We start from the raw sequence: 25,454 nt of genomic DNA, 5'->3' as shown, positions 1-25,454 counted from the left end.
CATGTGTTTGTGTGGAATCCTTTTGAAATCATGAAACTCTGAAAATGTTAGCACTGTATAGAGACTTAAATGTTCAAAGATGCTGGGAGGCTGAGTAGAGCACCTGATGGGAGTTAAAAGTGGGGGAGCGAGGATCAAAACAGGGATGAGAGATGCATTTCTTTGTTGCAGTTCCTTGTTTTAAGGAACTGATTGGATATTGATTAATTTATTAATTTTCTTTTGTGCTTTCTTTGTTTCGTCAATTTATTTTGACTTCAACTTGATCCATTTAAAGTGGGCTACCCTGTGCTTTCTCTTAGAAGTGTCTTCTGTAGTTGGAGCTAACGGACCTGACAAGAATTATTTTTTTTCATTGTGAGTGATCATGTCCTTGATTTGTTTTTGTTGGTGTCCTTTTCTATAAACTTTTATTGGAGTTAATTGATATCAAAATTTTGTTATGGGCTTACAACATGTGTCTTTAGTAGCCATTCATTTTGTATTGAGTGATCTCCTCCACAACCTACGCAATGATGACAGGCATCAACAATACCATGTATGTTTCGTCATACATTATCTCATTTCCAGTCTATGAGATTGAGGTATTTTCTCAATGTCACCGTTTTAAGTTTGTATTCTAATGATTGTTGTTATTTAATGGGAAGGTGCAGGGCATCAAGTTCTATTCCTTTTGTCAAGATTGTGTTGATAATTCTGACAATCACGTCCCGGTAATACTTCATAACCTACTTCCTTTTCTTTTTTGAGGTATGGAGTGAATAATGGTCCACATCTTATTGCAAAAAGAGAAGGATCCTGATTTTTATTTTTGTTTTTTTCTTCTTCTAACATATAAGCTTATCTTTATCTTTACTAATCTTATCACACAATGCTCTATAATTTCTTTTGAATAAGTTGTTCTATCATGAAGCATAATTTTATTTGAGTAGTTTAGAAAGTCAAATTATGGCCACCATTAATTGGGAACAATCTAGGATTCTGCAACTATCCTTCCATCCATGCATGAAATTGGAAACATTGTAATGCTTTACGGAAGAACTAGGGGGGGAAGCAAAGAAGTGCTTTATATTTGTAGCCATACAATTTTTGTTTCTATTTTCTTCATCCCTCCCAACCCTCAGAAGATGAGGAAACCTGATTACTCTTTTCTTATTCGAAAGTGCTCAATCTACGTGTTGTTCTTTATGAATATTTTTATCACATAAATCAACCAATTTGGTTAATTTTTAATTAAGCTATTGTCTTCAATTACTACCTCTTGGAATCATCAACTTTATCGATCTTGGCGGGTCGCTTAAACTTAATTGCTGTCAGGCCTAGTCCTCACTCGCATGGCTTCCTAAATGGGTTGGGTTGGAAGTCTCTATTTCACATATTCAGTGTCCAAATCAACCAACTAGGACCATCTTAACTGTTGATGGCCACCTTATATATTGTTGTGTGTGAGTCATGAGAAAATTCTGTAAGAGGAAAAATTTGATTGGTGTTTCCATGTTGCTATGTTATTTTAAATGACTGCAAAATGCTTTATACAATGACCCCTGAATCCATGTTACTTTTTCCTTATAAGAGAAGTGCTCTATATTTGCAACCATAAAATGTTTGTTTTCTTTTTTCTTCATCCCTCCCGACCCTTAAAAGATGAAGGGAAACCTGATTGCTCTTTTCTTATTCAAAAGTGCTCAATCTACTGGTTGTTTGTGAATATTTTTATCACATAGATCAACCAATTTAGTTAATTTTATTATTAAGGTGTTGTCTTCAATTACTACCTTTTGGAATCATCAACTTTATCGATCTTGGCGGGTTGCTTAAACTTAACTACTGTCAGGCCTAGTCCTTACTCTCATGGCTTTCTAAATGGGTTGGGTTGGAAGTCTCTATTTCACTTGTTCAGTATCTACATCAACCAACCAGGACCATCTTCACTATTGATGGCCTCCTCAAATAGCAAGTTGCTGGATGGTTATTTTGTGATAGTAAATGGATGATACACTTTTGTGGGTTAGCTTGTTAATTAAATTTATATATTGTTGTGTGAGAGAGTCACGAGGAATTGCATCTCTGTAGAACAATTGCTTCTCCATAGAAAAGAATCTATGTTCTTTATGCACTTTATTTCTCACTGCCTTTTGCTTTGTTTCTAGAAGATCAATGATAGAAAGTCTAATAATTTTTAGGAAAATTGAAGTTATGAATTTAGTGGAAAGTGGTGGGTTCTCTCTAGCTCCAATCCATATTGTGTGGTACAACAAGGAATGGTTTGATTCTTTGAACCTTTTGTTATTGCTTAAAGTTCCTAAAAACTATGTATATTCTTTTCCTACTAATTTTTAAATTTCCTTTCTTTTTCTCATGAATCTTAATACCACCATTGACATTGATGAAAGACTTTGAGTGTGTTGATGTATTCAAAGAAATTGGTGGCACAGATGCCATGAAAGCTTAAAATCTATGCAGGAAACAGGCAAGGAAAGGATAGTTGAGTTGAGTTTTCTTTCGAGAATGTTTTTGGTGTGTATAATTTTATTTTCTCAGTTAACCAGGGAATGCAATGAAGCAAATAATTCCAGTTGTTCAGTACTTAGATGAGAGGTTGAAGGAAATGGATGAAGAGAAAGAAGAGCTGAGAAAATATTAGCAACTTGATAAGCAATGAAAATGTCTAGAATATACTATTTAAGATGAGGAACTCCATGATGCTCGACAAAAATTGTTGAGGTCAGTAGCTTTTAGATGCTTTGACATGCATAAAGGTTTATTCATGTAGTGCTTTTATGAATCTCGTAGAATGTTGCCCAAAATTACTAGTTGAAGTATTCAAGGACAGGCATGTTAATAGCTCACAAAGAGAAAAATAAATATTATCAAATTGGTCATTATAGACATTCCTTATCCTTTATTTGTGTGTTTATTATAAAATAATTTTGGAATTTTGAATAATGAACTACTAGGTGATCTTAATTCTTATGTGGAAAATAAAATTTTCCACAGTTATGGTATTCTTTATCAAGCTCTTGTTTCTAAACTACTTTTGGAAATTGTAGGATGAGTGATTAGCGCCGCAATCCAGGAATTAAACATGAAATTGATAATCTTGATGGCAGAATGCTGTGATGTGAATGGCTAGTTGCCATACAATGAGTGCTGCAGAAAGATTTAAGGTCTAGTATTTCTCATTCTTACTGATTGTTAGAGACTATTAATTTAGCTCCTCATGGCAATGTATTTTAGCATCGATTATATGGAAGATTGCTGCCTTTTCCTATTTTTTTTTAAAGCTGAGTTTTTCTTTTCCTTCAAGATTTTTCTGGATTGTTTGTCATTGTCATGAAATATGCTTTTCTGCCTTAAAAATAATGTTACCAAATAGAAATCCTTTGGCCATAGTTATCTGAGGAGGTGTTATAGCAGTGTTAGACTATCTTGACATTCAATTTGAAGACTTTGTCCATGATCAAAAACTGTATTGTTTCATTTTTTTTTTCCTAAGACAAGGTAGTGCCCTTTGTATATTTATTTGTCCTCTTCTCATGTGGAGGAGGCTCAGAGCAAGATTTCTTAAAATCAGCCAAGATGTATAACGAGGTGTTGAATTGAATGCTCATGAGGAGTCTAAGGGCAACAAAAAGAAAGAGGAAGCAGAGAAACGAAAAATAAAAGCGATAAAAAACTTGACAGAGCTGGAGGTTGATGGGAAAGACTTGCGAGAGAGAATTTCAGAACATATCCAAGCCAAGGTATCAAATTCTATTAAGGAGAAATATGCTAATTATTTATATGGTTAAAGAATGCTGAATAAATGCTTTTATTTAAAGTGTGGTATGCTTTCAGGATGATGCTACGAAACAACTCGATATTCTACAGAGAGAAATACAGGATGCCCATGAGGATTCCAAGGACTTGGAGAAGGTGCTCAAAGATTTTACAAAAGAAGTTCAAGAATTCAGCATAGAGAAAGAGGAAGTAGAGAGACGACAAACAGAAGCGATAAAAAAGCAGACAGAGCTTGAGCTTAATGTGAAAGACTTGCAAGAGATAATTTCTAGACATATCCAAGCCAAGGTATCAAACACCAACAAATAGAAAAATGCTAATTATTTTTTTGGGATAAAGAATGCTAAATGCTTTTATTTAAAGTGTTGTACGCTTTCAGGATGATGCTATGAAATACTTGATATTCTACAACAAGAAATATAGGATTCTTTGAAGGATCTTGACAATATTATTCCCTTATACGAATAACAAGTTACAAAGAAAAATGGTATCATAAAGATGTAAGCTTGAGAATTTTAAAGTTTGTTCCTACTTTTGTTTGCTGCACATGGACCAGGTGCTATTGTTCTGTCTACCCATAGAATTGTCGGATTGCTTGGTGTTAGTATATGGGTTTTAGTCTTGACCAGTACTTAAAGTGAACATGTTAAAGATTAGATTGCATTCAGATTCAATATAAGGGAAGCTGCAGTTCCATTACCTCTTACATATAAATAAGGCCTTGGATCAGTCAAGATGTCAAGTCAGTAAAAATTTTTTGCTGATAGATTTATTCATTAAAAAGTTTCAGTTTCAATTTCCTATTCTGTTTCTATTTTCATTTCTTTTCTTTTCCAAATTTCTTTTTTTTCCTTTGTACCCACCCTTGAAGTGTATTTTCTTTCTTTATCTTGATGGTCTATACCAGGAAAATGCACTTTTATGTGGTAGATGGGCTTTTGCTTTGTGCATTATTTTTCTTTCATAAACGGTTTTTAACAACTTGCAATATAATGGAGCATGAAAAGCATCTTAGCATCATCTATCAAAAACAACTTCAGCCAACCCAATTTTCCAGCAAAGTTGCCCGTGACAAATGGCTGCAATATGAAATTAGCTTTGGTATGTGGTAGATGGGCTTTTGCTGTGTGCAATATCTATCTTTCATAAATGGTTTTTGACAACTTGCAGTATAATGGAGCATGAAAAGAATCTTAGCATCCTCTATCAAATGCAAGTTTTGGCAACCCAATTTTCCAGCAAAACTGCCCATGACAAATGGCTGCAATATAAAATTGACTTTGGATTGATCCATTTAAAATGGGCTATCTTGTGCTTTCTGTAGTTGGTGCTAAAAGATCTGGCAAGATATTTTTTTTCATCGTGAGTGATCGTGTCCTTGATTTTTCTTTTCTTGGTGTCCTTTTCAATAAACTTTTATTGGAGTTAATTGATATAAAAACTTATGTTATGAGCTTGTAGTATGTTTCTTTAGTAGCCATTCATTTTGTATTTAGTGATCTCTTCCAAAACCTACGCAGTTAATGATAGACATCAACTACTCGTTTCATCATGCACTATCTCATTTAGAGATTGAGGTATTTTCTCAATGTCACCCTTTTAAGTTTGTATTCTGACGATTGTTGTTATTTAACAGGTACGTGCAGGGCATCGAGTTTTATCTGCTTTCGTAGAGATTGTGTTTGATAATTCTGACAATCGCGTCTCCGCAATACTCCGTAACCTACTTCCTTTTTCTTTTTGATGTGTGGATGGATGTCACCCTTTTAAGTTTGTATTCTAATGATTGCTGCTATTTAAGAGGTAGGTGCAGGGCATCAAGTTTTATCTGCTTTCGTAGAGACTGTGTTTGATATTTCCGACAATCGCACCCCGGTAATACTTCATAACCTACTTCCTTTTTCTTTTTGATGTGTAGAGGATAAATAATGGTCCAGATGTTATTACAAAAGGAGAAGGATCCTGATTTTTATGTTCATATTTTGCATTCTTCTAACATGAGCTTATATTTATCATTACAAATCTTCTCCCACAATGCTTCAAAATTTCTTTTGAATTATTTGTTCTCTGATGAGGCTTAATTTTATTTAAGAAGTTCATAAAGTCAAAACTATGGCCACCATCGACTGGAATAACAATCTAGGATTCTACCCCTATCCTTGCGTCCTTGAATAAAATTGGCAGACTTGTAATGCTTTACGGAAGAACTAGGGGGGAAACAGAGAAGTGCTCTATAGTTGCAACCATACAATTTTTTTTTCTCTTTTTTCCATCCCTCCCAACCCTAAAAAGATGAAAGGAACCTCATTACTCTTTTTTCTTATTAAAAAATGCTCATTCTTCGTGTAGCTCTTTGTGAAGTCTTTTATCATATAGATAAACCAAGGTGGTTAATTTTTTATTAGGATGTTGTCTTCAATTGCTACCTCTTGGAATCTTCAACTTCATCAATCTTGGCGGGTCGCTTAAACATGACTATTGTCATGCCAAGCCCTCACTCTCCTGGCTTCCTAAATTGGTTGGGTTGGAAGTCTCTATTTCACTTTTTCAGTCTCCACATCAACCAACTAGGACCATCTTCACTCTCGATGGCCACCACAAATAGCAAGCTGCTAACTTAACTATCTTTGTGATAGTAAATGTTCGCTACACTTTTATGGGTTTACTTGTTATTGAAATTTATATATTGTTATGTGTGCAAGTCATGAGAGAATTTGTAAGAGGAAGAAAATGATTGGTGCATATTTGTTGTTATTTTATTTTAAAATTACTGCAAATTGCTTTATACAATGTCCCTTGGATCCATGTTACCTTTCCTTAAAAGAGAAATTGTTACATATGGTGTGCATTCATTTAATGTTTTCTTTTTGCCCTCTCACTTGTTAAGCATATGTTTTCACAGGTGGTTGATTAGGAGGAATTGCATCTCCCTACAATTGGTTTGAAAAAGGATGAGTATTTTTTGGATGGAAAGCACATTACATTCATCTATGTTCTTCATGCACTCTATTTCTCATTGTCTTTTCCTTTGTTTCTGGAAGATCAATGATTGAAAGTAATAATTTTTAGGAAAGCTGAAGTTATGAATTCATTGGAAAGTGGTGGGTTCTCTTGCTCCAATCTATACTATGTAGAGCATCAAGGAAAGGTTTGATTCTTTGAACCTTTTGTTATTGCTTAATTTTCTCAAAAATTATGTATATCATTTTCCTATTGATTTTAAAATTTCTTTTGTTTCTCATGACAATGATAGCATCATTGACATTGATGAAAGACTTTGAGTGGCTTGATTTATTGAAGAAATTAGTGGCACTCAAGTGTATGAAGAGAGACGCCAAGAAAGAATATTTGATTCCTTGAACCTTTTTTTAGTGCTTAATTTTGCTAAAAATTATGTATCTTCTTTTCTTATTGATTTTTAAATTTCATGTGACACTTGATACATAGCATCATTGACATTGTTGACCGACTCAGAGTATCTCGAGTGTGGGATGCCTTGAAAGTTTGAAAATTATTCCGGAAACATGCAAGGAAGGGATAGTTGAGTTGGGTTTTTTGTTGTTGATGGTTTTTCAGTGTGTATAATTTTATTTTCTTTGTTAAATAGGGATTACTAGAAAACAAATAATTCAAGTAGTTCAGTACTTGGACGAGAGGCTGAAGGACCGGTATGAAGAGAAAAGGGAGTTGAGAAAATATCAGCAGCTTGACAAGTAGCGAAAATCTCTAGAATATACTATTTATGGTAAGGAACTCCAGTGAGCTCAACAAAAATTATTGGAGGTCAGTAGCTGTTAGATGTTTGGACATGCATAAGGTTTCTTCATGAAGTGATTTTATGAATCTCGCAAAATATGGACCAAATTGTTAGTTGAAGCATAAAGGGACATGCATGTTGGTGACAAAAAGGAAAATAAACATGATCTTACTTGTCATTATAGATGTAGTGAGTCTCTTATTTCTTCCACTGGTTGTTGTTCCTTGTCCTGTATGTGTATTTATTACAAGATAATTTTGAAGTTCTAAATAACGAATTGAAAGGTGAGCTTGATTCTTACATTAAAAATAAAATATTTGACAGTTATATAATTCTTTATCAGGTTCTTGTTTCTAGACTAGTTTTGGAAACTATTGGATTTATAATTAGCACCGCATTCCATGAATTAAACATTAAATTGACAATCTTGAGGGTAGAATGTCGTGAAGTGTGAATGGCTAGTTGACATACAATGATTGCTGCATAAAGATTTAGGTCTAGTATTTGTCATTCTTTTTAATTGTTGGAGACTTTTACTTCAGCCCCTCATGACTTGCTTGGAAATGGTATTGTGTTTTAGCATCGCTAATAGGAAGACTTGTACGTGTGCCTGTGATTTTTTTTATGCTGTGTTTTTTCTTTTCCTTCAAGATTTCTCTAGACTGTTTATCATTGGCATGACATATGCTTTTCTTCCTTAAAAATAATGTTAAATGGAAATCATTTGCCATAGTTATATCATGTGGTGTTTAAGTAGTGTTAGATTGTCTTGACATTCAATTTCAAGACTATCCAGGATCTAAATTGTATTGTTTCATTTTTTTTCTCTCGAGGCAAGGTAATGCCCTTGTATATTTATTTGTCTCCTTTCAGGTGGAGGAGGCTCGAAGCAAGGTTTTTGAAAAATTAGCTAAGATGCGTGATGCGGTGTTGAATGCCCATAAGGAATCCAAGGACTTGGAGAAGGTGCTCAAAGATCTTACAAAAGAAGTTCACGCATTGAGCCTCAAGAAAGAGGTAACAGAGAAACGAGAAACAGGAAGCGATAAAAAAACAGACAGAGCTTGAGCTTGATGTGAAAGACTTGCAAGAGTCCCTAGAGTATATTTTCTTTCCTTATCTTGATGGTTCTGTCTATGCCAAAATTGCACTTTTATATGGTTGAAGGACTTTTGCTTTGTGCAGTATCTTTCTTTCATAAACAATTTTGGCAACTTGCAGTATAATGGAGCTTGAAAAGCAGTTGAGCATCCTGTATAAAAAAACAAGGTCGGGCAACCCATTTTCTAGCAAAGCTACTTGTGAACAAAGACTAAAAAAGCAAAATGATGATTTACAACGTTTTTTTTTCTTCAAATTTGGCTTAGGCAAGAGTTCAAATTAGTTTATTCTGATACTTAAACATCAATGCAGATGTATGCTGGTGTTGTCAGAATCTTTCTATAGGGGGTACTTTTGTATCTCATGCTCATTATTTAATTAGGAAAGGACTAGGCCCTTTAATAAGATAATTCTATGATCAAAACACAATGTTAAGGGTTTTATTTTGTTTTTTGAATTGTTTAGGTAGTTTTAGTAAATTGGACTTAACAGGAGCTATATCTAAAGAAATGATTAACCTCTCTAGCATATTATTTGTTCAATTTCTTCATTTTTTTTCCATTCCTAGATTGTAGGCAATTTGTGTTTCTTGCCTTTTCTTTTCTTTATAGGTATGCAAATTTCAAGAGGTTACTCTTTAGTATTAGGTGTGAAAAGGGTAATGTCAAAACACTTCTTAAATACTATCGGGGTGTAGCTTAGAATAAGCTAAAATGTAAGGTATCTCCTCAACTAAAACTTTCTGCATGTTACTACCTAATCTATGATTTCAACTCAATATTCCCCTCACGTTAAACTAATTCATACAGTTGACATGGCAGATAATAATAAAACATGGTCTAGAGAACACAATTATTTAATTATTTGCTGCTTTGGTTTGGCCTAGTGTAGGATTTAGGGGACCTGTATAGGCATCAATTTTTTCAAGTCTTAATGCTAGATGCTTGTCGAGTGAAATTTGATTTTTTGCAATTTTGCATGTTTCCTTTCTCTTGTGGATATCAATACTTCTACTTTCTTGTAGATTCAGGGAAGCTACCTATGGATTTCTTGGGATTTTCTTTTCTTAATTTGTTGGTGGGTGATTTTTTGTAATTTCACATGTTTCCTTGGTCCTACAAATATCAACACTTTTACTTTCCTTGTTGATTTAAGGAAGCTTCTTGTGGATTTCTAGGTTTCTTTTTTTGTTCACTTGTTGTTGGTGATTTTTTGTTTTTGTTTTCCTTCAATCCTTTGATAAGCTTGTGTTGCAGTCTTTTGTTTTGATCTGTTTGATTTTAATAGGCATTTCAATTTTATCTATTTTTAAATCTTTTCAGAATGTTGGCATAGTTGTTTTTATTAATAGTGTTGCATAGCGTACGCATGTTTGCCCTTTATGCCAATGTTTTGTGTTAACACATGCTCCTACCCGTTATGTTTGCCCTTCATGCCCATGTTTTGCTGGCAATGATAGTTTATTTTTAAACTTTTAATGTCTCTTTATATTGTGATTGTGCGATGCTCATATTAGCATTTCTTTAATGGCTGTTGGTAAGGATTATGAGCATTATTTTTATCAACAGTGATGCACATTATTCACATATTCGCCCTTTATGCCCAAGTTTTGTGTTAAACACACGCTTCCAATAAGGCTATTACGTGTTTTGCTGGCAATGCTAGTTTGTTTTTAAATTTTGATGTCTCTTCATACTGTGATAGCTTTTGTAATGGATGTTGTTAAGGATTATGAGCATTGTTTGATCAGGATAAAATTGTTGCTATGGCAACTTGACTACACCTACTGGAGAAATCAGTTGAGAATATGATTGACTTGGTGATTACCTTTATTTTTAACAAAACTAGTTTCCATTCTGTTCATGCAATGACTGTTTTTCTACTTAATTATGCATGGTGGATTGAATGGGTTCTCTTAGAGATACCTTATCATATGAATTAATTTCTATAGGAGATGCCTTTGTGATGGATGATTTCTGCACAATTATGTTGTTTCATTTACATTTTCATAGAGTCACTTTCTACATGCAACCATTGATTTATTTCATTTTTATCTTGAGAGAATATATGACCTGGGTGCATTTGAGTAGTTAAGACCAAATGATGAGTTTGGGATCGGCTGGTGAGTACACCTGCCATTCGTATCGTTCCAGCACTGTTTACCTTTAGTAATCCCATTCAGCTCTTTTGCTTCTATTCCTCATATCTCATTTTGTTACATCACGTTTAGTCACTAATGTAGTCAGATAGCAATCATGATTATTGATCTGAATATTTTGTGCTCTGGCCTTTTTAATTGTTAAGACATCTTAATAGAAAGCTTCTCCATATGGTTGCACATTTTGACCTAAATAATGTTGATTTTTCTTCTCCCATTTTTACTAGGTTATGTCTGCTTGGCTTCTTGGATTAGTTCAAGTAATCCTCACTTGGCTTCTTGCATCATTCCTATAACAACCCACGACATCATGCGGGTAATTTATCTAATATATTCTATTATGTTAAATATTCTCTCTTAAAGTTGTGTTCCCAATCTGCTAGACGATATGGCATAATCACTAGTAGTCTCTTAACCTTCTGCCATGGTTACTTTATCATTTGAATGATGTACTTAGATAATTAGACACCTTAATGCTTTGAAATTGGGACAAGCCACTTTTACCCCATTGAATAGGTAAGGAAAAGTATCCGGGTGCTATTTTGTTCCAAAATGTTATTTCTCTACATGTTTTGTTAATTGATTGTTGATGTTTTCATTAGCTTGGTGTGCAAATTTGGGTTGAAATGTTTTGGTGTGAGAAGCTATGTAGTGATTGCTTTTGGAATTCAAGGATGGATAGTTGTAAGAAGAAGTTTTAATTTGATAATTGTGGTTGATTGGTACCAATAATAAAAGTACGTTGTAAAGTACCTACATATACTCTTCTGATGTGCACCCCTAACCACAATGCTACTAGGAAATTTATATGATTTGCAATGTAAAACAATTTTTCCTTGATGTGATATTTTTAAGTAACTTAAATTATTTGACTAGCATGTTCTTGAATACTAGTGGAGCATTGTTTATGCCCAAAGGCTTGTCTATAAATGTGTGTACTTTCATGAGCTAAATTGTTAAATAAAGTTGATATGACTCCTGCAATGGTCAGCATGCTTATATCGTTGCATATTCTTTTTATTCTCCTAAGCCTAAACTGTGATCTGTCTGGGTTTGGACTCCATAACTATGACTGGTTAGGATAAAAACCTTATATGTTATTTTACATGATGATCCTTATACATGTTTATGATGCTTTAACAAGTTACTAATGATCAGGTGATTAAGGAAGAAAGTCGATATGACGGGGTTTTTTTATGACTATCGATGCTCAAAGTTGAAGTTTATGAACATAATTACGTAGAATAGATCGCATTGAGGTAACAAATATCATGAATGTGCAATTTCCATCACACAGCCTAAAATGAGAAAACAGAGCTAGAGACTAATTTCACAACAAATCTGAAATGACAAAAACAAAAGTTGGAAGCCATAATATCCTTTGCAAAGTATGAAATGTTATATAATGAAGCTGAATTGAAGGGGCATGACCTAAATGATGCTAACTCATTGGCTGAAGTCACAAAACAAGAACTCTGAACTGTGAATTTGCTTTATTATTTCTTTACGTTATAAATGACTAGTCCGAGCTTTAGTTTTTTTTTCTTGGCTTTTAATGTATTGTTAAACTATTATGTCTTGTAATTAATATTTTAAATATATTTATCCTGCTTGATTTGCCAGCCGATATCTTTGTTGAAATCCTAGAAGATGATGTTTTGGTCTTGCCCTTACATATACTCGATACTTAGTGAGATAGGTCATGCTTCCACTTAAGCATTCATCTTTTTAGAAGTGACATGCTTTCTTTTATTGGAACATGTAGATATAAGTGGAGTGTGAAGGAGTTGCACAAAATGCTTCATTGGTGCAATAAGCAACTTCAACAGTTTAGCCATGTAAACAAAAAGGCACTAGATCAACATGTAAATCTCACTGAGAAACAGGAGGAACTCCAGAGAAGGCAAACTGAACTTAAGGCAAGTGATGAGGTACTATAGTACTGGATATTAATGCTTAAATGTCTTCTGTTGTATTTATTGTTTTTAACATCAGATTATGATTTATGTATTGTTACTTTAATGACAAACATAAGCAATAAAAAAGCAGACTAAGCTTGAGCTTGATGTGAAAGACCTGCTACAATGAATTTTAGGACATATCCAAACCAAGGTATCAAACTCTAACAAAGAGAAAAATGCTAATTATTTTTTGGGGATAAAGAATGTTGAATGCTTTTATTTAACATGTGCTTTGTTTTCAAGATGATGCGTGTGCTATGCTAAAATGTAAGGTATTTCCTCAATTAAAATTTTCTACATAGTACAACCTAAGCTATAATTTCAATTGAAAGCGCCTCACATTAGGTTTTTGTCCTCTACTATCAATAAACTAATGCATACAACTAACATAGTAGATAATAATAAAATATAGTCTAGTAGATGGAGAATTTGTAAATAAGTAATTAAGACATTATTATTTAAGAATTATTTGGATATTTTGTTACTTAAAGTAATCTGTTAGGGATTTTATACGTGCTTTGATTTGACCTAGTGTAGGATTTGGGGGACCTGTATAGGCACACATATTTTTGAGTTTTAATGCTAGATGCTTGTAGAGTGAAATTTGATTTTTTGCATTTTTTCCTGTTTCTTTACTCGTGGATATCAACATTCTACTTTCATTAAAGATTCAAGAAAGCTTCTTGTGGATTTCTAGGTTTTTTATTTCCTTCATTTGTTGTTGGGTGGTTTTTTTGCAATTTTGAGCGTTTCCTTGCTTTGAATGTTTTGTGCTCTGGCCTTTTCAATTGTTAAGACATCTTCACATAAAACTTCTCCATATGGTTGCACATTTTAACCAAAACACAGTTGATTTTTCTTTCAAAGGAGTTGCTCAGCACTTCAACGAAGTATTCTCTCAACTTGTGGAAGGTGGTCATGGTCATTTGGTTATGATGAAGAAAAAGGTTAGTTAAAGGAGCCTTTTATGTCTTAGTTTCATTTGTTCTTTTATTTACTCCAATTGTTCATTTTTCCCTTGCTGGTCTTATGCAATGCCTTAACGTTCTTCCTTTGTTTTTTTTTTTTTAATTATTTTCCAAGTTTAATTAGTATAGTTTTTGGTCTTTCATGTTGAAATTTTGAGATAACCACATGACTGCATTTTAAAGTTTCATGTCATATATTTGTGGTCAATCTAGATAGCCGTTGAAACATTTCTATAAAATTTATGGTATCTTGATAAGATGTTGATCACGAAGATAATAATTGTGATGATGATGGATGTCATGAAGCAAATCTGGAGGGAAATATGTTACTGTGAAAATGAAGGTATGAATATGTTGTCGCTTAGTTATATGAGTTTATTTTTTTGCAGAAACAAGATAGATATAAAAAAGGACATATTATGTAACGTGATGCCTGAATTGCTCTTTTTCCAACTCAATCACAACTTACTGATCAATTTTTTTGGATATCATCAACCACTTTTAACCAGAAAGGAAATAGACATCATTTAATGAGGAAAAAAATAGATCAGAAATTTTATTGGAATGTGCCGAACTGTGCTAGTTGCTTGTGACTATAGTTGGTTGATGGTTGTGAGAGAAAAACAAAAGGCGAGCTTCAGTAACAAGCTCATAACACTTACTATTCATTTAATGTTTATTATCATAACCATTAGAAGAGATTGTAGTGACTTGTAAATGATATCATGAAAATAGTTATGAATATTATTTTTTTTTTATGCTTGAATTGATTTTGGTTTAGAGGCAATTTATCATTTATTCCATGGATCTTTAGGTGTTGCTAGTTTTGTTTTGGAATTCATTGTTGCTTATTGCATTGATAAATTTTTGTGATTGATTGCAAGGAACTAAATTTGTTGCCTAGACCCATTATACTTTGGGTGCAAAGGCCACTAAAAGACCACAACTGGAAATGTTTGTCATACATGCTAAACTGCTACTCTACAACTTAATGTTGAGAGTTGTAGGAAGGTGGTCTATATAAATCTATCTAGAATGACATAAATATTCTTTAGATAGGATAACAGGCCTAAAGAGCACTTTTAAAATTGTGATTTCTCATCTTTAGAGGTATTAGTTCGGTGATTTGGTGTTAAATTGTTCATGTTTTTGCCATTGTAATTTGTGGAATGATTTTCTCGAAGCACAACATGTTTTGACAATATATTTCTATTTCAACTCAATTTAGGAGGAGCTCACATCTTTACATGCAAAAGTCATTGCACTAGAGCATGATCTTCATAAATCTTGTCAAGAGGCCTCTAAGAATCTAAAATTCAGCTACTAGTTAGAAAATGTATAGTTTTGTCATTACTTTATGGATTTTGGTTATCCCCTATGGCTAATAATTTTTTATTTTATCTGAACCGGAAATTGAAGGGACTGAATTCAGTTTAAGAGCACTTCTGGGTTTTTTTTTTTTTTTTGGTTTCTCAACTTTGTGGTTTGGTTTAATCTTTTTTTTTTTTATGGTGTCCTACTTGCAGGAATATGATGTATCGGGTATCCCATTGGTAATATTTTTATTTATTTGCTTACCATGTTCCAGGTTTGAGGGTTCACTTGGATTGAGCTAATGATAGTTGGGTTTCTTCAAAGAAGAGGGTTTCTCAATTATTTTATGTGTTCTTTTCTTGACAAGGAAACATTATCATTAATATCTTATGTTTTGTAGGTTAAGTTGTTGAATTGTTGCGTTCATTAGGGAAAAGTGAGAGGGGCTTGGCTATCATGTGCTTGAAAAGCGTATTGTGCAGGACTAGTAAGAGAGTGTGTGTTTGGTGTGTAAGGATTTCCTTATCCAAAACATGGATAGTGCAGCCCCATACATCGAGCCCCTTTCAGTTCGAAAATTAATTGTGATGGTAAGTTTGTTTTTCATTGTGATTTATTAATATTTTTTTATTTGTTGTCGGCCTATTATATAATATAGTGATGAGTGTTTTAAAGTGCTTGAGTGATGAGTATTTTAAATATATGTAGTTCTTAAGAAAAATTGCTTGCCTTTAAACCAATGGTATTTTTGTCTTTTCATACAATAATTAGTCATTAGTGTAGGGGTATTTCTGTCTGTTCAATATGTTTATGAATAGTTAAAGAACCAAAATACCCTTGGGATAAAAAAAAACTGGCATTGTAAGGCAAGTGTGTTGTCTTTTTCTTTTTTAGAATATAGTAAGATTACATATATGACTTGAAGGACAAAAAAAATTACGCCATTGAAACAAAGGGTTTTAGTGTCTTTTTCTCACTTTTTTTTTTTTGTAATTATTTTTTTTGTTTGAGAGTTGTAATGTAATTTAACATTTAATTCATGATTTTTAAATGCAAAAAGTTGTTGGTGCGTGGTCGGTGCTGTGCACTTTGGACGACGTATGCACCATCTCCCGGTTCCTGTAAAATAAGCTTTTGATGTCTCATTTGGTTTGCCTTCATGTCCTCTTCCTTTATTGGTGGCGCATGACATCTAATGGTCGGTTTGTCGCCCATAGCCCTTCATTCCCCCATCATTTTTCTCTTCTACCATAAAATTTATAATTTTGATTTTTTTACTTTTCTCCTATTCTTTTTGTTAAAGTTTTATCTTTTTTCAATTTAATCCTTCAATTTTAATTTGTAAATGTAAGTTTTTCAATTTAGTACTTCTACTTTTGATTCTTTATTTCTTTTTCTTTTGTTTTTTTTATCAAAGTTTTTATATTTTTCAATTTTATCGCTCATATTAGGTTTTTTTTTTTTTTTTTTTGCTTTAATATGAATAATACTAATTTTAATTTGGTCTCTTTTCTTTTGATTTTTTTTTTTAAATCTACCCTTTTGTCAAAGTTTATATGGTCTTTAATTTTATCCTTCAAATTTAGTTTATGTTTTTTTTTCAATAATAATAATAATAATAATAATAATACTAGTAAATCATTCTAAATTGTAAGAAATCATAAATTACATTTTTTTATTAATTATAAATGAATATAAATTTGAATTGTATTAAAATAAAATGGAATAAAAAACCAAATATATAAAAGTAGTATATAAATTAAATGTATTAGATGTAATCCTATTAATTAAATGTAATAGGAATTTATTAAATAGGTAATAAGAATATAATAGGGATGATCCTGAAAAGAATACATAGTGTAGTTATTTACAAATAGGATTTAGGTAGTGTATGTCAATATCAAGAAAAAAAATACAAATATAGTTGAATGGTAAAAAAAAGTTTTTACCAATAAGAAGACATGATGATAGTTATGATGGTGGTGGTGGGTGATGGTTATAATAATAATAGTCTTCAAATCAAGTTTATATTTTTTTTATTATTTCAATAATAATAATAATAATAACAACAACAACAATAATAATCATGGTGGTGGTGGTGGTAATAGTAGTCTTGTGGTGATGGTAATGATAATGATAATAGTAGTCGTGTGGTTGTGGTGGTGCTAATAATAATAATAATATGAAACTGATAAAAAAAAAAAACAATTAAAAACGAAAGGGGTTTCCCTGTTAGCTATATGGACAATCTGATATTCATTACAATAGTCAAGTGAAGTCTATGGCCTAAAAAAAAAACATTTTCCTTGGAGCTCGACGTGTTTTTGTATTTTCACATGGTTTATGTCATAAAAGTACTCCTGAGGAAAAAAGAGTTAGCATAGTTGTGGTAGGGGTATCTCAGTATTTTTATTTTTTATAAACAACCAAATTATACATGTGCCCTTGAATCCACAAAATGTAAGTAATTATGGTAAGGGGTATTAGGGTCTTTTAGAATTTTAAAATATAAAGAAATTGTTGGCATGTTAGGGCCACCACGCACTTTAGGCGATGTGTGTGGTGGCAGCGATGTGCGTTGTGGCATTCGATGGTCAAAAATAAACTTTCACTATATAATTTTATTCATCGTTGTCTCTTTGATTATGGGTAGCGACTGTTCTTCAAAAATAAATATTTTTGTCTTAATTTCAATTAGCGTTACACATTTATCATGAGTGATTTTTTATGTCATCTTTTAGCTTTATTTCAATACATAAATATTATTTTTTTTGTATTAAAAAATAATGTGGTCCGTGACAAAACACGTCCACCAAGACTAATACAATCCCTCGAAAGTGAATTAGGTTCCACAAGGTATTTGGCGTTTTATTTACCGGTTGTTTTAAGTAGCCTAGAGCTAGCTTCCTCCTTGAATCAGGTTCCTAAGGGTTTTTCATATAATAATAATAATAATAATAATAATAATATGTACTTAATAAAAAGTAAATACCTATACCCTAGGGTTGATTTTTCGTGATTTTTAAGATTATTTATCACAAATTTTTTATTATTTATCACTTAAAAGTTTTCAACTAGATTTTGATTTATTATTATTAGCAATGCAAATGCTCTCATCTTAGATTTTTTGTAATCTTCTACTTAGATATAGATTGTGCTTAACTGTAAATTCATACTAATTGATTTGCAAATTTCTTTTAGAGTTTACAACAAATTAACGTGAGAAAAAAAAAATCAAGGCCTCCAAAGGAATGTTCAATCAGTTTAGCCTTGGGATTTTCACTATATCTCCACTTCAAATCAAATAATAGTGGGGTGGCCATCTTGGACTGATAGAGGATTCAAGGGATAAGGCAAATGATTTAGGTGAGTTTAATAGATTTGGTCTCATGGATTTATGGTTGTGACATTATGGTGGATAAAATGCAGAAAAAAGATGTTGATTTGAGTTTGTAGGGCTGATTTGGTGGCATTGCTAGAGATGTATCTGATTGGAAGTGGTATGGGTTGTTGCTACTAACATGGTGGCTGGTTTTGGTTGAAATCTGCCAATGCTAAGTAGAAGAGATATTGTTGGCTGGAAAGTGTTGTTTCTATTTTTTGTTGGATGGTAGGGTTGTCGGTAGTTAGTCTTTGTTTATTTGCTTTTGCTTTTTTATTTTTCTAGGGTTTATTTTATCTGTGTTCTTTTTTTTCTTTATTTATGTTGTCTTGCTTCTCTCTCAAAAAAAAAAAAAAAAGCCGAAACTCAAAAAATGATATTAAAACCTTTATATTATTTCCTTCTTGAAGTAGGAACTCTCTATAATTTTTATTTATTTATTTATTTTTACTTGATTCTTTTTTCTTTTTTTCTATTTTGCATGATCTTCCATTATATTTTTTTAGTTCACAATCATCTTAGTCCTCTTTTTCTTTATTGCCTCTAATTTCATTCCCTAAATTTTATTTTCATTATTATCTATTATTATTTTATTTTATTTTTCAATCTTGCCATCCAAAATAAAATAAAATAAAAGTGTAGAAAGTTATTAAATGATGGAAATTGACTTGATTTTATCGAAAATATATAATATTTTTTATATTTTTTAAAATACATGGAAAAATGTTTTGGACAACCTTAGCAGTGTCAAGAAAATGCCATTATTCATTTATGTTTTGCTGATGACCTTATGATTTTATGTTGGGCAAATAAGGATTTTGTAGGGATTGTGAGGAAGGTCTTAAATGATTTTTGTTAGGTTGTCTAGGCTAGTCACAAATCTAGCAAAAAGCCAGACTTTCTTATTAGGTGTTGATGATGAGCTTAGAGCTTATTAGGTCTTGGAGGAAGCTTATTCTAAGTAGGATTAGTGTAAAGAGATGTTTGTTTCATGTATTGATGATGGAGCTATTACCTCTCTGTGATTAGATTACTGGTTCTTAGATGGGCAATGATTATGTGACCTATTGCTTTTTAAGGTGCTTTACTCTTCCAGGATGATCTAAGATGCAAAGGTGTTAGATATTTTTTAGGGTTTTTGGGCCTTTCCCCTTGGTAACCACCCTCTAGCCAATATGGGACTCCATTCACATCTATCCCTAGATCAACTCTTAAGCTCATTATATCTGGAAAGGTCACTTTTTAGGAAAAATCACGATTAACTCGGCTTAGAAGACTCTTAGGGATACTAGACCTGAGGACATTATGCACCATTTACTCTAGTTCTCAGGCTTTTTTCCCTGGGTTGGTTTTATAATATGGAGAGATTGCATGTGCTTCACATCATTCCCTTCTTGGTATGTATCTTGTGTGGTTTGCATGTAGAGACTCATGACTATCTATTCTTTAAGTGTCCATTCTTGACCTTGATTTAAGGAGATATCTTGGGTGTGGCTCTCATTTTATGGTCATCTATGACATGGAAACCTCTGCTTCAGTAAGCATCCTTACACCTCTAGAAGAGGAAGAAGTGCACATATTTTAGCTCGGTTAGTCCTCTCAGCTATAGTCTACTACTTCGTCTGGTATGAGAGGAACAATAAAGTATTTTCTCTAATTTTCTAGACTCGTTGAGATGTTTGCTCATAGATAATTTGAGTTTGTTAGATCTTGATTTATAGACTTATATCCTTACTCTTGTAGATATCAACTCTTATACTTTCGTTGTAGATTCAAGGAAGCTTCTTGTGGGTTTCAAGGTTTTTTTCTTTCGTTCATTTGTTGTTGGGTGCTTTTTTTGCAATTTTACATGTTTCCTTCCTTTGAATGTTTTGTCCTCAAGCCTTTTTAATTGTTAAGACATCTTAATAGAAAGCTTCTCCATAGCATATTTTGACCTAAACACTATTGATTTTTCTTTTCTCATTTTACGAGGTTCTTTGTCTACCCGACTTCTTGGATTAGTTCAGGTATTCCTCACTTGGCTTCTTGCATCATTCTTATAACAAGCCGTGACATCATATAGGTAATTTACCTAGTCTATTTTATTATGTTAAATATTTTCTCTTAGAGTTGTGTTCCCAATTTGCTAGATGGTCTGGCATAATCACTACCAGTCTCTTGACCTTCTGCCATGGTCACTTTATTGTTTGAATGATGTATTTCATATCAATATGCATTTCGAGCAACTTATTTCATGTAGTGGTTGGGTATAATAGCATATCAACTTAGATAATTAGGCACCTTAATGCTTTGAAATGAGGACAAACCACTTTTATCCCACTGAACAGCTAAGGATAAAGTATCCGTGTGTAACTTATCCACATGGTTCTGATGTGGTACCTTTAATAGAGAAGTTGAATTTTTCTCCTAATTTTTCCCTAGGATTTGCGCGGGTTAATTCTCCATCGTGCTTGATCTAATTGAAATGGTATTCATCCAGCAAAACCTTTGATTTGAGTTTTGTTGTTAATAATGTATATGTTGGTCTATACACTACTAAAAACTCAGTAATTACTTGTGCTATTTAGTTCTACAAGGTTATATCTCTACATGTTTTGTTAGTTAATTGTTGTTGTTTTCATTTGTTTGTTTTGCAAATTTGGGTTGAAAGTTTTTTGGTGTGACTCTCTTTAGTGATTGCTTTTGGAATCCATGGATGGATAGTTGAGAGAAAAAGTTTTAATTTGATAATTATGATCTATTGGTCCTAACCATAAAAGTAAGCAAAGCTATAAAGTACCTACATATACGCTTTTTCCTTGATGAGATTTTGGTAAATAACTTAAATTATTTGACCGGCATGTTGTTGGATATTGGTGGAGCATTGTTTATGCGTATGGGCTTGTTTATAAATATGTGTACTTTTTAAAAATTTACATGAGCTAAATTATTGTTAATGATGTTGATGTGACTCCTGCAATGGTCTGCATGCTTATATTATTGATTATTCTTCTTATTCTCCTAAGTATTTACCTAAACCGTGATTTGTCGAGATTTGGATGTGTCCACAAACTGATGGTCTAGTCTTCATAATTGTGGATGGTTACAAAAAAAATTTCTATATGTTATTTTACATGATGATCCTTATACATGTTTATGATGCCTTTAGTGTCAATAGAATCCATAATTAGCTTACCATATATACTCTCATAAATAGAAAAGGAGATTTAGCTTACCATGTATTCTAAGATCACTCTAGTTTTCTGGTTTCCTTCTATAACTAGCAGTCAACCTAGTTTCCCTGTATAGTTAGTTTCCTTGTATAAACCAGTACCTGACCTAGTATGTAATGGTGACCTGCCGAAAATTAATTAATTTTGAATTCTAAGCATTCTGAATTCTAACCATTCTATCATGGTATCAGAGCCCATAGTCATAGTTTTATAAGAACTCCCAACCATTTTTTTCTATCTCAATTGTAGTCTTAGTCTATATGGAGATGTCAGATGATTTTTTTGTCAGATTCATGGGCAAAAATTATACTGCTTGGGAGTTTCAATTGGAGACTTTTCTTAAAAGTAAAAAGCTGTATTCTTTCCTTATTGGTTTTGTCTATGCCAAAATAATACTTTTATTTGGGTATAGCACTTTTATTTAGTATAAGGACTTTTTCTTTGTGCAGTGTCTTTCTTTTATAAATGGTTTTGGCAACTTACAGTATAATGGAGCGTGAAAAGCATCTTAGCATCTTTTATCAAAAAACAAGGTCGGGTAACCTCTTTTCCGGCAAAGCTACTTGTGACAAAAGGCTTCCAAAGAAAAATGATGATTTACAACATCTTTTTTCTTCAAATTTGGCTCTAGCAAGAGTTCAGATTAGTCTATTCAGATACTCTAACATCAATGCAGATGTATGATGGTGTTGTCAGAATCTTCGTATAAGTGGCACTTTCTTATCTCATGCTCATCATATCATTAGGAAAGGACCAGGCCCTCTTATCAAATATTTCCATGAACAAAACACAATGTTTAGGGTTTTCTTTTTTTCTTTTCTTTTTTGAATTGTTTAGGTATCTTTAGTAAATTGGACTTAACAAGAGCTATATCTAAAGAAATGATTAACCTCTCTAACATATTATTTGTTCAAGTTCACAGGAACTCTGAATTATGAATTTGTTTTATTGTGTCTTTATGTGATAAATGACTAACTATGAATTTACTTTAGTCTGAGCTTCAATTTTTTGTTCTTGGCTTTTAATGTATTGCTAAACTATTATGTCTTGTAATCAATGTTTTAAATCTATTTATATTGCTTGATTTGCGAGCCGATATCTATGTTGAAATCATAGAAGATGATGTTTTGGTCTTGTCTTGTCATTCTGTTCTTATTTGTTGTTGTGAGTTTGATTTTTACAGTTTTATAAAGCTCAACTCGTTTTTGCAACTTCCTTTCTCAGGCTTTCAATACCTTTTATGACTTTTTTCTATCGCAGCCACCTGGTGTTCCATGGCTTGGGTTGCTTTTTGTTGCTCTAATTCTAAAATTGTAATGCAAACATTTCTTTGTTTAATTTCTAGGTTGTCAATCTGTGCTAGTTGCTTATAACTGTAGTTGGTTAATGGTTGTGAGAGAGAAACAAAAGGTAAGCTTTAGTAACAAACTTCTGCTTTTTTGGTAAAATAAAATATGGTTTTAGTGAGTTTCTCCTATTATATTTTAGTTTGAAATCTTATTTTGCAATGACTTTCTTATGTTTTATTAATAGACTGATTTAAGTATACTCGTATTTCTTTTTTCTCAAAACAAACCCATCCTTGTATTTAATAACACTTACTATTCATGTAATGTTTATTATCATAACCATGAGAAAAGATTGAAGCGACTTGTAAATGATATCATGAAAATAGTTATGAATATTATTTTTTGTTATGCTTGAATTGAATATCATTTGGAGGCCATGTATCATTGTTCCTATGGATCTTTAGGTGGCAAGTTTCATTTTAGAATTCATTGTTGCTTATTGCATTGATAAAATTTTATAATTGATTGTAAGGAACTAAATTTGTTGCCTAGACCCATTATACTTTGGGTGCAAAGGCCACTAAAAGACCACAGTTGAAAATGTTTGTCATACATGCTGAATTGCTATTGTACAACTTAATGTTGAGAGTTGTAGGAATGTGCTCTACATAAATCTGTTTAGAATGACATATATTCATTACATAGGATAGCAGGTTCAAAAGGCACTTCTAAAATGGTGATTTCTTATCTTTAGAGGTATCAGTTCGGTGATTTGGTTTTAAATTGTTCATGTTTTTAAAATTCCTGCAATTTTTTAGATTAAATTGTTGTTGCAATTTGTGGAATGATTTCCTTGAGGCATAACATGTTTTCACAATACATTTATATTTCAACTTGATTTAGGAGGAGCTCACATCTTTATGTGCAAAAGTCATTGCACTAGAGCACGATCTTCATAAATCTTGTCAGGAGGTCTCTAATAATCATGATCTCTGTTGCCAGTTACAAAAGGTATATAGTTTTGCCATTACTTTATGGATTTTGGTTATCCACTATGGCTAATAATCTTTTATTTTATCTGTATAGGAATTGAAGGAACTGAATTCAGTTTAAGAGCATTTTTGGGCTTTTTTTATATTGCTCAACTTTGTGGTTTTACTCTGTTGTTTTTTTTTTCCTGGTAGTGTCCTACTTTCAGGAATATCATGTATTGGGTATCCCATTGGTAATATTTTTTTTGTTTGCTCACCATGTTCCAAGTTTGAGGGCTCACTTTAATTGGGCTAATTGGGCTAATGGCAGTTAGGTTTCTTCAACGGTTTCTTGATTATCTTATGTGTTATTTTCTTAATAAGGAAACATTATCATTAATATCATACGTTTTGTAGGTCAAATTGTTGAATTATTGCATTCATTAAGGAAAAGTGGGAGGGGCTTGGCCAATAGGTGCTTCAAAAGCATATTGTGCGAGACTGGTAAGAGAGTGTGTTTGGTGTGTAAGGATTTTCTTATCCAAAACATGGATAGCACAGCTCCATACACCGAGCCCTTTTCAGTTTGAAAGTTAATTGTGTTGGTAAGTTTTTTTTTTTGTTGTGATTTATTAATTTTTTATATATAATCTTATTCATTTGTTGTCTGCCCACTATATAATATATTGAGTGATGAGTATTTTAAATTTCTAAATTGAAGGACTCTTCCCTTTTTGATGAGTGTCAATAGTCAAGTTTATCTTTTGTATTGCTATCCATGCAAAAAATGCACTTAATGAGCTTTTGTTCTAAGGTCTCTTAACTTTCCCTCTAAAAAACTACCTAGACTAGAGCATTTCTATGCAGTGTCTCTGGCATAGATTTCCAAATGAGTCTTTACTATTATATTGCAACTACTAGAGAAATGTAACTAGATCAAAAACTTCTTCCCATAAAATGTAGAATTCTCGCGTCTCTTGGAAGAAATTGTCCATCTTGTAATCTAGTGCATCAAGATTCTTGTCTAGAAAGTATGGTAATTCCATAAGTCTGGCATTTATTAGAAGTATGACCATTTAATATGTATATCATCACGTTGTCATCATACAAGTATGTGTGGGATCCTTTTACTTGACTCTCAATCTTTAGAAAAATAAAGAATTCGAGCGACAATATCTTATAAAATTGAGTACAAACTCGATGTTGAGGTATTTTTTGATACTAAGATAACTAAAAATATATAAATTAAAATAAATTATCAACTCTAAATCCCAGTAAACATTAAATTTGACTAAATTAAAAATAAAAAATCTATAACTGAGAAAAAAGGTGAAAACATTTTTTTAAAAAATACAAAACACTTTGGATTCCTATTATAATAAGAATCTTCTTTAAATAGAAAGTCAACAAGACAAAAGACAAAAGACAACAAATAACAAATAATGTCCTCACCAAGCATGAAAACTATTGAATTTAATTACTGATTTGTTTCCCTTAAGTAGCTGCTCATAAACCTTGTATGTTAGGAAATCCTTGAAAAAAATGGACAAATTATAAT

General features: G+C 32.3%; 3 long non-coding RNA genes across 13 annotated transcripts; all 3 read left to right on the top strand.

Moving 5' to 3' along the window:
- Nucleotides 1-30: 30 nt before the first annotated feature.
- Nucleotides 31-15,060, top strand: LOC118046124 (uncharacterized). 7 transcript variants are annotated; one of them, XR_012168434.1, is made up of 12 exons: nucleotides 31-538; nucleotides 654-713; nucleotides 5,417-5,655; nucleotides 6,683-6,928; nucleotides 7,388-7,563; nucleotides 8,411-8,638; nucleotides 9,663-9,715; nucleotides 10,701-10,760; nucleotides 11,024-11,112; nucleotides 12,562-12,727; nucleotides 13,607-13,704; nucleotides 14,954-15,060. It is a non-coding gene; the product is annotated as an uncharacterized lncRNA (long non-coding RNA). The 7 variants fall into 7 exon arrangements; XR_012168435.1 differs by having other exon boundaries at nucleotides 31-713; nucleotides 7,388-7,525; XR_012168436.1 differs by having other exon boundaries at nucleotides 31-713; nucleotides 13,625-13,704.
- On the top strand, nucleotides 3,380-4,286 carry LOC140954758 (uncharacterized). The gene is made up of 3 exons (XR_012168263.1): nucleotides 3,380-3,743; nucleotides 3,838-4,068; nucleotides 4,160-4,286. It is a non-coding gene; the product is annotated as an uncharacterized lncRNA (long non-coding RNA).
- A 189-nt stretch (nucleotides 15,061-15,249) lies between the features above and the next one.
- On the top strand, nucleotides 15,250-24,564 carry LOC118046127 (uncharacterized). Of its 5 annotated transcripts, none has more exons than XR_004687120.2 (6): nucleotides 15,250-15,278; nucleotides 15,440-15,629; nucleotides 20,396-20,486; nucleotides 22,982-23,046; nucleotides 23,829-23,936; nucleotides 24,314-24,564. It is a non-coding gene; the product is annotated as an uncharacterized lncRNA (long non-coding RNA). The 5 variants fall into 5 exon arrangements; XR_004687121.2 differs by adding an exon at nucleotides 24,012-24,226 and having other exon boundaries at nucleotides 15,256-15,629; XR_004687117.2 differs by having other exon boundaries at nucleotides 15,256-15,629.
- Nucleotides 24,565-25,454: the final 890 nt, after the last annotated feature.

This window comes from Populus alba, chromosome 17, assembly GCF_005239225.2.
Source record: "Populus alba chromosome 17, ASM523922v2, whole genome shotgun sequence".
NCBI classification, from domain to species: Eukaryota; Viridiplantae; Streptophyta; class Magnoliopsida; order Malpighiales; family Salicaceae; genus Populus; species Populus alba.
This window is presented reverse-complemented; position numbering and strand designations above follow the sequence as displayed.